We start from the raw sequence: 15,542 nt of genomic DNA on the forward strand, positions 1-15,542 counted from the left end.
TAAAATCTACCCCGTTTATTCCATTTTCTCTCATTTCTTGTACTTCTGAATTCTGTGCTCTCATTATGCAAAATTACTTGTAGTTCCCAACATACTGCCTCACACACTGGTGATTCAGATGTACAAATAAGGAGTCTGGAGAGATTTCTGAGGGAAACAAAATGGTAGATGGGATTTCCAAAAGGTCAAAAGAGTTGAAATCACTAACCAGTTTAGTATTTGGAGGGGAAAATGCCAAATGCTTGAAAGTATTCTAAATTTTACATGAAGAACAAAAAATTCAAAAATTTAATATAAAATTTATCTTGTTCAAAGATAATAGCCTTCTAGTTTCTTCAAACCTGGAGTACAAAATTCAAATATTCTCCTAGAGAGACCAGAAAAAGCAATGAAATCATTGATACAATCTTTCTAGATATTTAAATATAACACAAAACAAAGTCTGAATTATGAACTAGAGATCTTTTTTCTCTCCAATGAAATTTTATATGTCAGGAAAAAGTAAATGAAATTTTCTAAACATTAAATAGCACGCATTAACAGCTCTTTGAATATTTGACACTATTTTCTCAGATGTGCAAGATTCCCAATGATTTGGTTTTACACTTTCATTACTCCTGCTGTGTCTTTAAGCAGTGATGAAAGAACTTTAATTCATACTACCAGTGTATTTTTTTGCTGATACACAGGGTAGCAGTGTATTTCAAAATATGGTCATCACTGTGTCAATATAACTAAGTATCCAAAAAGCCTGCAGAAATTAGTTGCTCCTTTCTGCATACCCACAAACATAAGAATACTAAATTCTGAGGGTGACAGGATACTAAAGAAATCCCCATCATGGCAAATAGCATGATACTTGTAGGGAGGAGTCACAAGAAATATGTCAATGAGGCTAGATCTGCTGCTACTGCCAAGGCAGGCAGATCTGCAGGAGGCGACAGTGGCGGCAATGGTGGCAGAGGCCAAGGGAAAGATGGGGGACCGTGTGGACCACATAGACATTTATATGCATGTGGGTGAAGAGTTCAACCAGGAAGTGGAATATGGTGGGCATGATTGATAGATTTATATGATGATGTCATCTCTCCATCTGCAAATAACGCCCCAGAAGAACGGGATTACATGGATACTGTCCCCCCAACTGTTGGTGATGATGTGGGTAAAGGAGCAGCACCAAATGTTGTCTGTACCTTTACTGGAAAAAGAACTGCATTATATATTGGAAATCTAACATGGTAGACAACAGATGAAGACTTAACTGAAGCAGTTCATTCTTTGGGTTTAAATGATCTTTTGGAGATAAAATTTTTTGAAAATCGAGCAAATGGCCAATCAAAGGGATTTGCCCTTGTTGGTGTTGGATCTGAGGTATCACCAAAAAAGTTAATGGATCTGTTGCCTAAGAGAGAACTTCATGATCAGAATCCTGTTGCAACTCCCTGCAACAAACAGTTCCTGAGTCAATTTGAAATGCAGTCCAGGAAAACTACATAATCAGGACAGATGTCTGGGGAAGGTAAAGCTGGTCCTTGAGGAGGCAATTCACGAGTAGCATTTCCACAAGGTGGTAGAGGACAGGGTCATTTTTCAGGGGCTGTTCCCCATAGGGACAGATTTCCTGGGTCAGCAGAACCAGGAGAGCTACCCCACCTTTTCCAGCTGGACAGACTCCACCCTGTGGGCCCTTAGGTCCTCCAGGCCCACCTGTCCTACCAGGTCCTCCACCTCCTCGTCAGATTCTGCCTCCTCTTCTAGCTGGGCCTCCTAATCGAGGAGATTGCTCTCCACCACCAGTTCTTTTTCCTGGACATCCTTTTGGTCAGTGTCCATTGGGTCCACTTCTTCCTGGGCCTCCACCTCAAGTTCCAGGTTATGGCCCCCCTCCTGGGTCATCACCTCCACAACAGGGACCACCTCCACCTCCAGGCCCTTTTCCACCTCACCCACCTGGTCCACTTGGGCCACCTTTTACGCTTGCTCCTCCTCCACATCTTCCAGGACCACCTCCAGGTGCCCCACCATCAGCTCCACATGTGAATTCGGCTTTCTTTCCTCCTCCAACTAACAGCGGCATGCCTACATCAGATAGTCGAGATTCACCACCAACAGATCCATATGGGCGACCTCCACCATATGATAGGGGTGACTATGGTTCTCCTGGAAGGGAAATGGATACTGCAAGGACACCATTGAGTGAAGCTGAGTTTGAAGAAATCATGAATAGAATAGGGCAATCTCAAGCAATGCTATTTCAAGAACTGTGTCTGATGCCAGTGCTGGTGATTCTGGGAATGCTATTGAGACACTGGTAACTGTAATTTAAGTAAACAATCCAAAGTTTGCTAATGATCATTGCAAAGTTCTTATTAGCTCTTTGCAAGATTGCCTTCATGGAATTGAATCCAAGTCACATAGTTATGGATCAAGACATGAATGATCAAGAGAGAGGGACCATAGTAGATCACAAGAAAAGAGTCAGCATCATAAATCCCCAAGTACAGATTGCCATGATGATTATTATAGAGAGAGAAGTAGGAAACGAGAGAGACACCGGGATCATGACCAAGACCATGACCAAGAACATGACTGAGACCCAGAGTATCAACATCATTGGAAGCTGAAGGAAGAGGAACACCTTCTAAGACAAAACAGTCTTCATGGGGAAAAAATGACATTTGTCCAGCAGTTTGCTTCTTGTGATTGAGCTGAACTTGTAAGGATTCATGGATAAACTGAACAGGAATAGATCTGAATAAAGTAAATCTGCATAAATTGTAACCAGTAGCTCTACTTTTATTTTTTATGTTGCTTAGCTGTTTTATTTGAAGGAGACCTGTGTAATTTAAAAACTTAATAGCTTTTGCAACTTTATTGCTGGTTACATATATTTGGCCATTATAATGTGCAAGTAATTGGAAAAAAAGTCAAGTATATACTTGTTTTTATAGTAGTTTGTTCTTGTTAAAAATGTTCATATGATAATGTCTGTAAACAGCATCACTTTGATTACAATAGATGTAGTGTTGTAATAAACTGTTTAATGGGACTGATGTGTAAAGCTGTTCAAGTTATTTGATGTTTGCTCCTCAGGGAAAGTCTTGTGTTCAGCAATATCTAAAGATAATGTTACTATGACAATATTTTTACTGTCCTTTAAAAAAGCATTGCAATAGTGGTTTTGGATATGCATCAATCTGATCTTGCTTTCAGTGAATTAAACATAAATAATGAAGTGTCAAAAAAAGAAATATGTCAATGAGGAATGAATGATATTTGCAGGGAAATGAGGAAAACAGACTATGCTCTTGGTAAGATAAATTCACATTGTTTTATAACAACATAAATAAATGAACCAGCCTGAATTTAGACTAATAAAATCCTTGGAACATATAACTTTATGAGATATACAGAGGCATTTATTCATTACCTTTTATCACAATTCTACTACCACAAAAGCACAGAAATATTTGATGACACTGAATTGATTTCTAACCACTGAGGCCTAAGTTGGAACACTGCTACTCTGCTAGAATTGTAATGATGATTCTAAAAGCAGTGTGTTACAACAAAATCATTACTGGGAAAGAAGAAATTTCTTAATTTTAAGAGTTAGAGAAAAAAACATCTCAGAGAAGAAGAATCCATATTGCTTGAAAGAACATGACTGAAGTTACCCTAGCCTCTCTTGGAAAATCAAATATTAACCTCTAATGAGTCTCAGTTCCCCAGGCTGCAGAAGTGAATAACAGGAGCACCAACCTCTTAAAATTGCTTTGAAGATTAAGTGAAACAATTTATGTAAAGCACATAGAATATTTGACAGATTTTTAATCACTTCTAGTTCCATGTTCTATGATTCACCTAAAAGTCAGTGTTGCACACATAATTTTAAATTCCTAAAAAGGATATCAACAATTGTAAAGTACTTCAGATTGATGGATATGTTTCTATCACTGGATTATTTTATTATTCTGTAATGTAATAATCTGTTTACATCTGTGAAGAGTAGCACATTGCTCAGTCATGGCTCAGCAATAAGACAGGTCTTGCGTTCCCAGTCAATGCTCTGCTACTCAGAAGTGGATAATCGCAGGCAAGTTGCTTATATGGGAAAGCAGGTAACAAGAAATATCAAAAGAATATATGTCTTACCTGTTTTAAGGGAATACATTTTATGGTTAAGCAAAGGTAATAAAAGGCCAGTATCATATGTATAACAAATTATATACCTATAATATGTAGATATGTTATATATGTATATAATCCATTGTATAAATTTGAAGCAAAAATTCATTTCCTTTCCTTCAAATATTTGATCGGATAAAAAGAATAAATGAATAGTAGTGTTCTTGCAATGGTAACATCAAAAGTAGCTGACTGAAACAATCGTATTTTCAGATTCTGATGTCTGCCTTAATAGCAAAGTCATTATAAACAGAATTATAGAATTTCAAACGACTTAAGAAGTTATTCTGCCAATCAAGCTTAACTAGAAGTCAACAAATTTAAATCAGTGATGGAACTTGAATTTTTAAAATTTTGTTTTCATAAAACACAATAATATGTGTTCTTTATTGAATATTGAATAGAAACATGAATTCAAATATATTATGAACAAGTACAAATAAAGTTCTAATGGGTGCTTCCTACTTTTAAAAACTTACAAATTACTTATAATTGCTATCATAACCTAAGGGAATGATTTTAATATTTCCTTTATTAGTTTTTCACACAGTGAAAAAAAACTAGTTTTTCTTACAGAAAGATTACAACCCTCCTGCCCTGTAAATATTACCACAAATTCTGAATTAATTGAATGTATTTCACAATTTCATAAGTAATTCTCTGTCATAAATCAGAAAATCTGAAACCTACATACTCAATAAAATTTAATAAAGATTAGATGCAACTTTGTTCAGTGACATTAAGTATCTCTTTACCTAAGACAGAAATGGTATACATTTTCATATTTATCCAATCCCCAAACTGACAATTAAATGGCAAATCTCTTCCATTTCTGTCATTCTATAAAATACATTCTACTTAAATGAGAATTAGCTTCTTGCAAAATTTTCACAATGGATATTCCGTATCATTGTACAAGTAAGACATATTGTCAAATCTACTCAAGTCCAAGATCAAGATCTAAGACCTAAGGATAAGTCAGGAATGGTTGCAATGGGAAATCATGGGTGAGGGGTTGGATTTACCAAAGAAGGCAGCAAGCATTTAGAATAATACTGATGGCTTGGGACAAAGGTCGGCCAATAAAAGCAAAGACTTATGTGACACAGAAGTGAAAGATTTTGATGAACAGAGCTTTAAAAAACAAGCAAAGGTATTTGGAATTGATTCAGTAGGCATCCTGCCACTACTGTAGGATCTCTTGTAAGCAAATGATTCTATCAATGTACTATTTCATAAAATCAATCTGGCAGGAGGGAATTAGGAGCATAAAAGAAATTTGAAAGGCCATTTAATTTAGGGGGCAACTACAGTATTTCTTTGTCATGAGTGCTCAGACTACATAGTGGTACTAAAAACAGATCTCGTTCACACATTCATTTCATAGGTATTTACTGAAGGCCTGTCACATATTGGGCACTGTGCTTTTGCATGAGGATTACATTGGTGAACAAGGTTCAAGGTTCCTTTTTTAGTAGAACTTACAATATGGTGAGAAATGTGAAAACAAGTAACAAATAAACATAAATATTAAAAACTGTGATAAGTGCTCTACAGGAAACAAACAGGGATGAGAAATAAGGTGGGGCAGAGAAGGAGGATTATTTTAGGAAGGAGACCCAAGGAGACCTGTGAAGAGATGACAGACATTGAGGCTGAGACCTACACCATGTGAAGGAACAAAGGGCAAGAGTGAAGGATCTGTTTTGGCACAAAGAATAGCCTGAGTAAAAACAGAAAAAGCTTGGTTTGTTCAAGGAACTTGATCAAGACCAGTATAGTGAGAGCACAGTGAAAGGAAGCCTGACCTCAGATGTCACTAGATTGGCAGACAGGTTGATACTGCAAGGGTACATCAGCCTTGTAATAAACTGGAACTTGATGTTAAAGCAATGGGAAACTATTGCAAAATTTTGATCAACGAAGTGACATGATACATTAAAAAATTAGAGGGAATAAATCTATTGGATTGGTCACAACAGAAAATGGATTCAATTCCCGGTAGTGAAAAAGAAATAGACCTAATATCTGCTTTAAAAGTCATGTACAACCTACAAGTGTCGTATGTGGGAATAAGCAATTAGGAAAGGAAAATACATGTTGACTATCCTTTATCCAAAATGCTTGGGACCATATGTGATTTGGACTCTGTATTTTTAAAATCTGTATATTCATAATGAGATACCTTGAGACCCAAGTAAAAACACAAAATTAATTTATGTTTCACATACACCTTACACACAGAGTTTGAAGATAATTTTACACAATAGTTTTAAAAATCTGGAGCATGAAATGAAGTTTCATGGTGTGAAATTTTCCATTTATGCTGAAAAAATTTCAGAATACTTTGGGTTTTGAATTTTTAAATTAGGGATGCTCAAACTGTACCCTATCTCTTGTTCAAGATTCCCATAGAATCCTATAGGTTGAAGGAGTCAATATGTGTTACAGTATCTTGAAGAGAATTTAATACATAGCAAGTGCTTAACAAACGTTAGATGCTGCTATTATTGTTTTGGTAGAGTTGTTTTATTAATTGTCATACTTCTCTCAAATTATTCATTTCATTTTGATTGACATAAATAATTTCTATTTTTGCATTGGGGCCCTTTAGATCAGAGATAGAATGCATTTTTTTTTACTTTACTCATCACGACTATTAAATTCCACCTCTGTAGTTTGAAAACAGTCACAGACAATATATAAATGAATGCATATGGTTATATCCCAAAAACACTACTTATGGGCATGGAAGTTTGAATTTCACATTATATTCATTTGGCATAAAAGATTATTCGTTTGATTTTTTTCAATTATTAAAAAAATCATACAAACCAATCTATAGGCTGTACAAAAACAGATATCAGGCTGTAATTTGCTAATTAAATACAAATACAAACTCTCAGTCATAATTTCTCTATCTATAAAACCAAAATGAATATACTCAGCTTTCCTAACTTCTAAATGCTTATATAGTAATTTATCACATAAGAAATAATATCTATTCGTGGTTCAATATTTTTCAAAAATGTGCTCCTGTCCAAAAAAACATATAAATCTCAGCTAAGACAGTGCAAATGGCTATTGTGCTGTCAGCTGGATCTGAGACTGTAATGTATTAATGGTATGTTTACATTAAGGATATGTTTATATTAAGGATATGTTTACACAATTGAAAACTAAGAGGTCACTGTAACAAAATTTTCTATCATAATCTTAATTTTATTTACCAAAGCTTAATTTACAAGATAACTAGAACTTTTGCCTACTTCTCATTAGCACAAGAAAAGAAGAAAACTTTCCAGGCTCACTAACTATCTACTGTTTTGGTTTGGATATGAGACGTCACCTATAAAGCTCATGTTAGACAAAGAAGGAATGTTCAGAAATAAAATGATTATATTATTAGAGTTGCAACCTAATTAGTGGGTTAATCCATTTGATGAATTAATAATTTTAATGGATTACTGGGCCAATACTGTAAGTAGCTGGGGTATGATAAGAGAAAGTATGTCACTGGTGGCATGCCCTTGGGGCTTGTATTTTGTCCTTTGCTGCTCAGTTTATAGCCAGCTGCCATGAACTGAGAAGCTTTCTTCAGACACACCCTTCTGCCATGATATTCTGCCTTACCTCAGGCCCAGATCAACGGGGTCAGCCAACCATGGACTTAAACCTCATGAGACCAAAGTAAACTTTGCCTCCTCTAAGTTGTTTTTGTCAGTCATTTTAGTCACAGCAACAAAAAAGTGATTAACATGCCAACCAAAAGAAAATTAACTTGTAGTAAAGAAGATGGAACAGAAGCTTATCTGTCAGCAATATACAATCAATACAAAAGTGATCTTCTTAAACTGTGTTAGAGTGTGTCTTACATAACATTAGCCTTTTAACAGAGTAGCATACATTTAAAACTCAATGAAAAAAAATAATGCTTTGTGGGATTTTCCCCTATTAAAATTGATGAAATTTTCTGAACAAATAAAGGCAATCTTCCCACTTTGCACACAGCTCCAATTCATATCAGTAAAATTTTCACGTATCTGCCAAAAGAAGATGGAAGTGCAAAACATCAATTGAGGTGCTTCTGCTCTTTCAGAGATATTTGCATATTTAACTGATACTACAAGAGTAAATCAATTTTGACCAAATTTTAATTCCAAAGGAGACTTAATATTCAAGAACATTGAAAAGAAAACTAGATATTTTTCTAGGCTTTGTGAAGCTGCCATTTTACTTCACTTAAATACTGAATTAGTGACAACTCCTGAATAAAACATTGGACATTAAATCGAAAGCTAAGAATCAACTTCTGACACTACCCTCTCTGCTAATCTATATTTGACCTCTTAAGGATCTTCATCATTTCTGCCTTGGTCAGCACCTATACCTCTTCTCTAGACCAAGTTCCTGCCATCTCTTACCCAACTTCTGAAACAGCCTCTCAGCAGCATCTCTTCTTGTCACTCTCCTCCATACTGTTCTTCCCACTCCAGCCACTCTTCAACCGCAGCCCAACTGCATCAGACTAGCACAGATCCCTCTGTTGGCATCACATAAATTTCCCTGATGGTAGGTGAATGTTAGAATTCATAGATAAAATTGATTTAAATTGTTTCCATAATTAAAGTGTATATTCTCCACTAGACTTTATGCTTCATGGAGACAGGTTTTATAGAGTCTCAGCCTCTGGCACAATCCTGGTATGTAGCAGAAGTACCTGATTTTAATGACTCCTCAATATTCTATAAGACATTTTAATATTATCTGTGTACACATTGAGAAAGTTTCTTCTTGGTACTGAAGCATCATCTGATAGTTATTTAACTGGTAGTATAAGGTAGTGATAAACTGATAGTATAAGGCAGTGATAAAACTGACTTACTGGCACAAAATCAGATGTAAACCAGCATCTGCTACTTTAAATTACAATAAATAAATGTTACCTGAGGCATCTATCAAAGATTTTGGTTAAAACCTTATCCTTTTACAAGTTAACTAAAAAGTAAGTTGTATGGAATAATTTTAGAATCTTCTTTCTATGGTCTGAATATATATGTGTCCCCAAAAATTTAAATATTAAAACCTAACCCCTAACCTGGCAGTAGAAAGAGGTGGGGCCTTTGGAAGGTGACTAGGTTTCCAAGGCCATTATTAGTGGGATTCATACCATTATACAAGAGGCCCCAAAATGAGGTCTTCTCCTTCTGCCAGGTAAGGACATATAGAACACTCTAGCTATGATGAACAGGCTCACACCAGAAAAACCAAATCTGCTAGCACCTTGACCTTGGATTTCCCAGTTTCCAGATCTGTAAGCTATAAATTTCTTTTGTTTATAAATTACCCAGTCTAGGCCATACTACCTAAAGTGGTATACAGATTCAATGCAATTCCAATTAAAATCCCAATGATGTACCTTACAGAAAGAGAGAAAGCAATTATGAAATTCATCTGAAAGAATAAAAAACCCAGAATAGCTAAAGCAAACCTCAGTAGAAAGAGGGAAGTAGGGGGTATCGCAATACCAGATCTTCAACTCTATTACAAAGCAATAGTAACAAAAACGGCATGCTATGGGTACCAAAATAGACAGGTAGATCAGTGGTACAGAATAGAGGACATGGACACAAACCCAAATAAATACAATTTTCTCATACTAGACAAAGGGGCCAAAAATATGCAATGGAGAAAAGATAGCCTCTTCAACAAATGGTGCTGGGAAAACTGGAAAACCATATGCAATAGAATGAAATTAAACCACTATCTCTCACCCTGCACAAAACTCAACTCAAAATGGATCAAGGACCTCGGAATCAGACCAGAGACCCTGCATCTTATAGAAGAAAAAGTAGGTCCAAACCTTCAACTTGTTGGCTTAGGATCAGACTTCCTTAACAGGACTCCCATAGCACAAGAAATAAAAGCAGGAATCAACAACTGGGATAGATTCAAACTAAAAAGCTTTCTCTCAGCAAAGGAAACTCTCAGTAATGTGAAGAGAGAGCCTACAGAGTGGGAGAATATCTTTGCCACTCATACTTCAGATAGAGCGCTAATTTCCAGAATCTATAAAGAACTCAAAAAACTCTACACCAAGAATACAAATAACCCAATCAACAAATGGGCTAAGGAAATGAACAGACACTTCACAGAAGAAGATATATAAGCAATCAACAGATATATAAAAAATGTTCAACATCTCTAATAATAAGAGAAATGCAAATCAAAACTACCCTAAGATTTCATCTCACCCCAATTAGAATGGCGATTATCAAGAACACAAGCAACAATAGGTGTTGGCGAGGATGTGAGGAAAAAGGTACAGTCATACATTGCTGGTGGGGTTGCAAATTAGTGCAGCCACTCTGGAAAGCAGTATGGAGATTCCTCAGAAAGCTTGGAATGGAACTACCATTTGACCCAGCTATCCCACTCCTTGGCCTATACCCAAAGGATTTAAAATCAGCATACTACAGAGATACAGCCACATCAATGTTCATTGCTGCTCAATTCATCATAGCCAGATTGTGGAACCAACCTAGATGCCCTTCAGTTGATGAGTAGATAAAGAAACTGTGGCATATATATACAATGGAATATTACTCTGCCATGAAGAATGATAAAATTATGGCATTTGCAGGCAAATGAATGAAATTGGAGAATATCATGCTAAGTGAGATAAGCCAATCTCAAAAAACTAAAGGACGAAAGATCTCGCTGATAATTGGATGAGGACATATATTGGGGGTGGGAGATGTTAGCGTTAAGGTTAGGGTTAGGTTTAGGGTTAGGGATAAGGAGGGTGGTAAGAATGGAGGAAGGAAGGACTGTATAGAGGGAAAAGAGGGGTGGGAGGGATGGGGAGAAGGGGAAAAAATAACAGAATGAATCAAACAACATTGCCCTATGTAAATTTATGATTACACAAATGGTATGCCTTAACTCCATGTACAAATAAAGAAACAACATGTAAAAAAAAAAGAAAAAAGAAAAAAAAAAGAATTATAAATGCAGTTATAGATGTTCGTATACAAAGTGCTAAGGGAAACCTCACCTCTTCCATCTCTGAGTGGATGAGGGAAAGTCAAATAAAAAGAAATAAAAAATAAAAAAATAAAAATAAAAATGTGATTTAACATGTAAAAATAAATAAATAAATAAATAAATTACCCAGTCTAAGATATTTTGTTGTAGCAGACCAAACAGACCAAGAATGGTGCACAAAAAGAACACCAGAATGTACTGAATTAATTCTTTCTGCTTTTCCTGAAATACATATGTTTACATCAGTTTACTTTCCGGAGCTCCAAACTCATAACTAACTGCCAACATTGCTACCTGGATATCCCCAATGCAGTTCCAATTTAATATTTTAAAATCTCCCCAAATAATTTATCTTTCTCATGTTACCCGCATGTAATAAACCATTCCCCAGTCATTTGCTTAAGGCAGAAATCTAAGGAATTAACATTAACACTTTCCTTTCTAAAGTCACCCAGCTTTAGTCTATTCATGATTCTAAAAAATATCTTATTTTTCAACTTCTCCTTTTTCTCACCTTTCTTCTGATCTTCCCTCAATCTACACTGTTACTAGGTTGATGCTTTGAGTGGGGGATGGGACTTCCATATATATTTCCCCAGTATTTGTCTATCTCTGAATTCCTTAGAATTATATATATATAATTTTGCCATAGCCAAAAATAAATAAGCCATTCTCCCTTCCTTTATTGTTTATCTCAGACTCACCCTTCAAGAGTCAGCTTAATGGCGAGGATATAGGGGAAAATGTATACTCATATACTGTTGATGGAACCGTAAATTTGGACAACCACTCAGGAAAGCAGTATGGATATTCTTCAAAAAACTAGGAATGGAAACATCATATGACCCAACTATTCCACTCCTCAGTATTTATCCAAAAGAATTAAAATCATCTAGTGATTAAGCCATATCAATCTTTATAGCAGCCCAATTCACAATAGTCAAGTTATTGGAACCAGCCAAAGTGTCCATCAAGAGATGATTAGATAAAGAAAATGAGGTACATATAGTCAATTGAGTTTTACTCAGACATAAAGAAAAATGAAATTATGGTATTTGCTGGCAAATGGATAGAACTGGAGAATATCATATGAAGTGAAATAAGTCACACTCAGAAAGTTAAGGGTCAACTATTTTCTCTCATATATGGAAGCAAGAAAAGGTGGGGGGAATCCCATGAAAATAGAAGGGAGATTAGTAGAGCAGAGGAAGGACTGAAGGGGAGGGAGAAGGAACATGGAAAATGGGACCTATGGAATGAAATTGACCAAACTATGCTATGTACATATATGAAAATACCACAGTGAATTGCACCATTATGTATATCCATAAAGCACTAATTTGAGTAACTATAAATAGAAGACAAACTAGTAGAGAAAGGGGGACAGGGAATGGAGTAAAAGGGGAAGTACTGGAGACTGAAGAAGATAAAATTATATTCCATGCTTGTATAATTATGTCAAAATGAATCCCAATGGTATGTATAAATATAATGCACTAATTTAAAAACAAAGGGCTTAAACGTCATCTCTTCCATGGTGCCTTCCCTTTTATGTACTCTCCACTATTATACCAAATCCAGTGGTATGTTGCAGTCACCTAGAGCTGGACAACAAACCAATTGTTAACATCTCTTCTAAACTCCAGAGTGACAACATGCAGGTTGCTGAAGGAACCAAAAACCCATCCACAGAGGCATAAAAGAAATCTTATCTGAACTTAAGTTTCCAGAATAAGCAGAGCTTCATAAGAATAATCTGCGAGAAGTACAACCCCAGCCCCAACCCAGGGCTCCCATCAGGCAGGCACTTAGACATTTCAAAACCAATTGCATAAACAAGGCCCATCAGAACCTTCCATCCTTTGAAACCCTAAACATCTTCCTTTTCAGTCAGTAAATAAACCTCTCCCCAAAACTGTTCAGGGAGTCACTTATTACTGAAAGATCCCACATGTGAGCAAACCTTATCACTTCTCCTGTTCATCTGTCTATTGTCAATTAATTTGTAGTTCCCCATTCAGTTGGTTGAAGAAAACCATTTCCTCCATGGTTGGAGTATTTGCCAATGGAAATTAGCAAATGGAACAAATCAGAGTTTATTCCACAGTAAGAATTAGTGACTAAATACTTCCCAGAATGCCTGTGCTTATCATCCTCTGTCTCCATTCTCCATGGTGTTGTCTGTGGGCTGTCAACCTGGCTTTCTTTCTAAAGGAAAAGAATCATTCATATTCATCTTTATGTTTTCAAAGCCTTTTTTGCCAGAACAAAATTGGATATAAATCATCATGTGCTACATAAGTCAAAAAAGTAATTATCAATATAGGCAGAAGTTGTGAAAAAGATGACATGGTGGGAATTCAAACCCACTGTTGAAGAGTGAACATAATACAGCTTATCAAATTATAGGGAAAATTATTGAAAAGATATAAAGCCTCTTCAGGGAGATTTTTCCTCTCCTATTAAAAGCAAATCTGCACACATTTGTGGGGGACAGTAAATTGTTATCAATGATTTGTTTTTAAGTGTATCAAAATATAAGTTAAAATTGATAAAGCAAGGATGGAAAACTGATATGGACAAGGATGGAAAACAAGGACAGAAAAGTGTTCATGACAAAATCTATTTAACATAAAATTCTTGTATTTCTATGTGGTATGTCTGAAAATATTTCTAACACAACATTGACTCAAAACTGAATTGTCATTTTTTTTTGCGCATAAGGTGTGGCAATATATTTCACCTTCAATAAAAAATTTCTAAACTCCTTTCAAAATGCCAATTCTGAGGAGGCTAAGTTTAAATTACAATACTCAAATGTTCCTTAGCATCTGTGGGCCTGAAACAAGAATACAAATGAAGGCCATACAGCATATATCTAAATATCAAAATTTTAAAATAAAACATTGTCTATCCTCCAAATTTGTCAAATACATACTATCATAATAATAATGGGAAAGATTTAACTCAAGTGTAGAATCTTATACTCCTAAGAGTTGCACATCTCTTTTCTGTCCACCCCTGGCTCCATTCCAAACCCTGAGGAACCTTTTGTACATTATCTGTCCACACTGCCCTGAACATAACCCAAGTTGCCTCCTATGCCAAGAGGTGTATACACCAGTGGTCTGTTCACCTTCTAGAGTACAGAACCATGAAAGGAGCCCAACAGGTCCTGGGAGCAAACTTAGGGTTGTCTTGGGAAATCAGACCATGGTCTAGAAAGTGAGGTGAAGTGGTGCTGTTCATATCAACTTGGCACTCCCCTTGGCTCTGAGCATAGATCTGTGGAGTCAGTACAACTGGAGAAGGGCCCAATCAGGACCCAACACAGGGGCCCCTTTGGGCCTGGTCTAAGGGCTATTTTGGCCATACTACAAAAATTATTTGGCAATAATGACAGAAAGGATCAGGATTCAGGGGATCTTTTTCTTTTTCATTAAGTTTAAAATTTATTGCAGAAAATTTAAATTCATTCATTCAACTAATGCTCATTAATATCTGACTATCCTAGAACTGGGGACATAGTGTTGAACAAGACAAATAAGATTTCTAGCCTCACAGAAATTACATGCTAGGGAGGAGAAGCAAATTTTAAATGTTGAATAAGATAATTTCTATAAAAATAGAGAATGTAAAATGGGCTAGAGAGACAGAGAATGATGATAGAGATTGGGCAACTACTTTAGAAAGTGTGATCTGAAAAGACCTCTCTAAAGAGGTGATCAGTGAGCTTAACTGAAAAAGATATAAAGACTGGGTCAAGTCAAGGTGTGGACAGGTAGGAGGGAGTGTGGAAGAGTAATAGGCATGGCAGGAGACCCACGGTAGAGGGAAGCTTAGTACCTTCAGTAGGGAGTGCATGTGCACATGTGAAGGAAAAGGCTCTTAATTTTAATGTAACCTTACTACCACACCATCACGGCCTCTGTAGGACACAATTTATCTCAGTCTCTAACTTAATACCTTCTCCACAAAATGAAAATTCTAAAATATTCAGTTTCTCTGAACTTAATTCTTCAAATCTGTTCTACCTATAGAATTGTTCAGTTCATTTTTTTAAGGTTAAGAAAATCTTACCACCCCTCCTTCTACAGATCATTCCTTTTTAGAAAGCAATTATGTAATATGTTAATAACACAACACGTTGCATCTGTTCCCCATAACTAATATGAAGACTTACATATCCACATACAACAGGAAATGAAGTAAGTATAGTTCTAAAAAAAAAATTTCTTTTCCTTGAAATAAATTCTTTTTCTTGAAATAAAATTCTTTTTTCTAAAAAAAAATTTCTTTTCCTAAGT

The 15,542-nt window shown here is 35.8% G+C and overlaps 1 pseudogene; it reads left to right on the plus strand.

The window, feature by feature from the left end:
* Positions 1–976: 976 nt before the first annotated feature.
* LOC124991324 (cleavage and polyadenylation specificity factor subunit 6-like) lies at positions 977–2,707 on the plus strand (annotated as a pseudogene).
* The last annotated feature ends 12,835 nt before the right edge of the window (positions 2,708–15,542 follow it).

This window comes from Sciurus carolinensis, chromosome 8 (assembly GCF_902686445.1).
Source record: "Sciurus carolinensis chromosome 8, mSciCar1.2, whole genome shotgun sequence".
NCBI classification, from domain to species: Eukaryota; Metazoa; Chordata; class Mammalia; order Rodentia; family Sciuridae; genus Sciurus; species Sciurus carolinensis.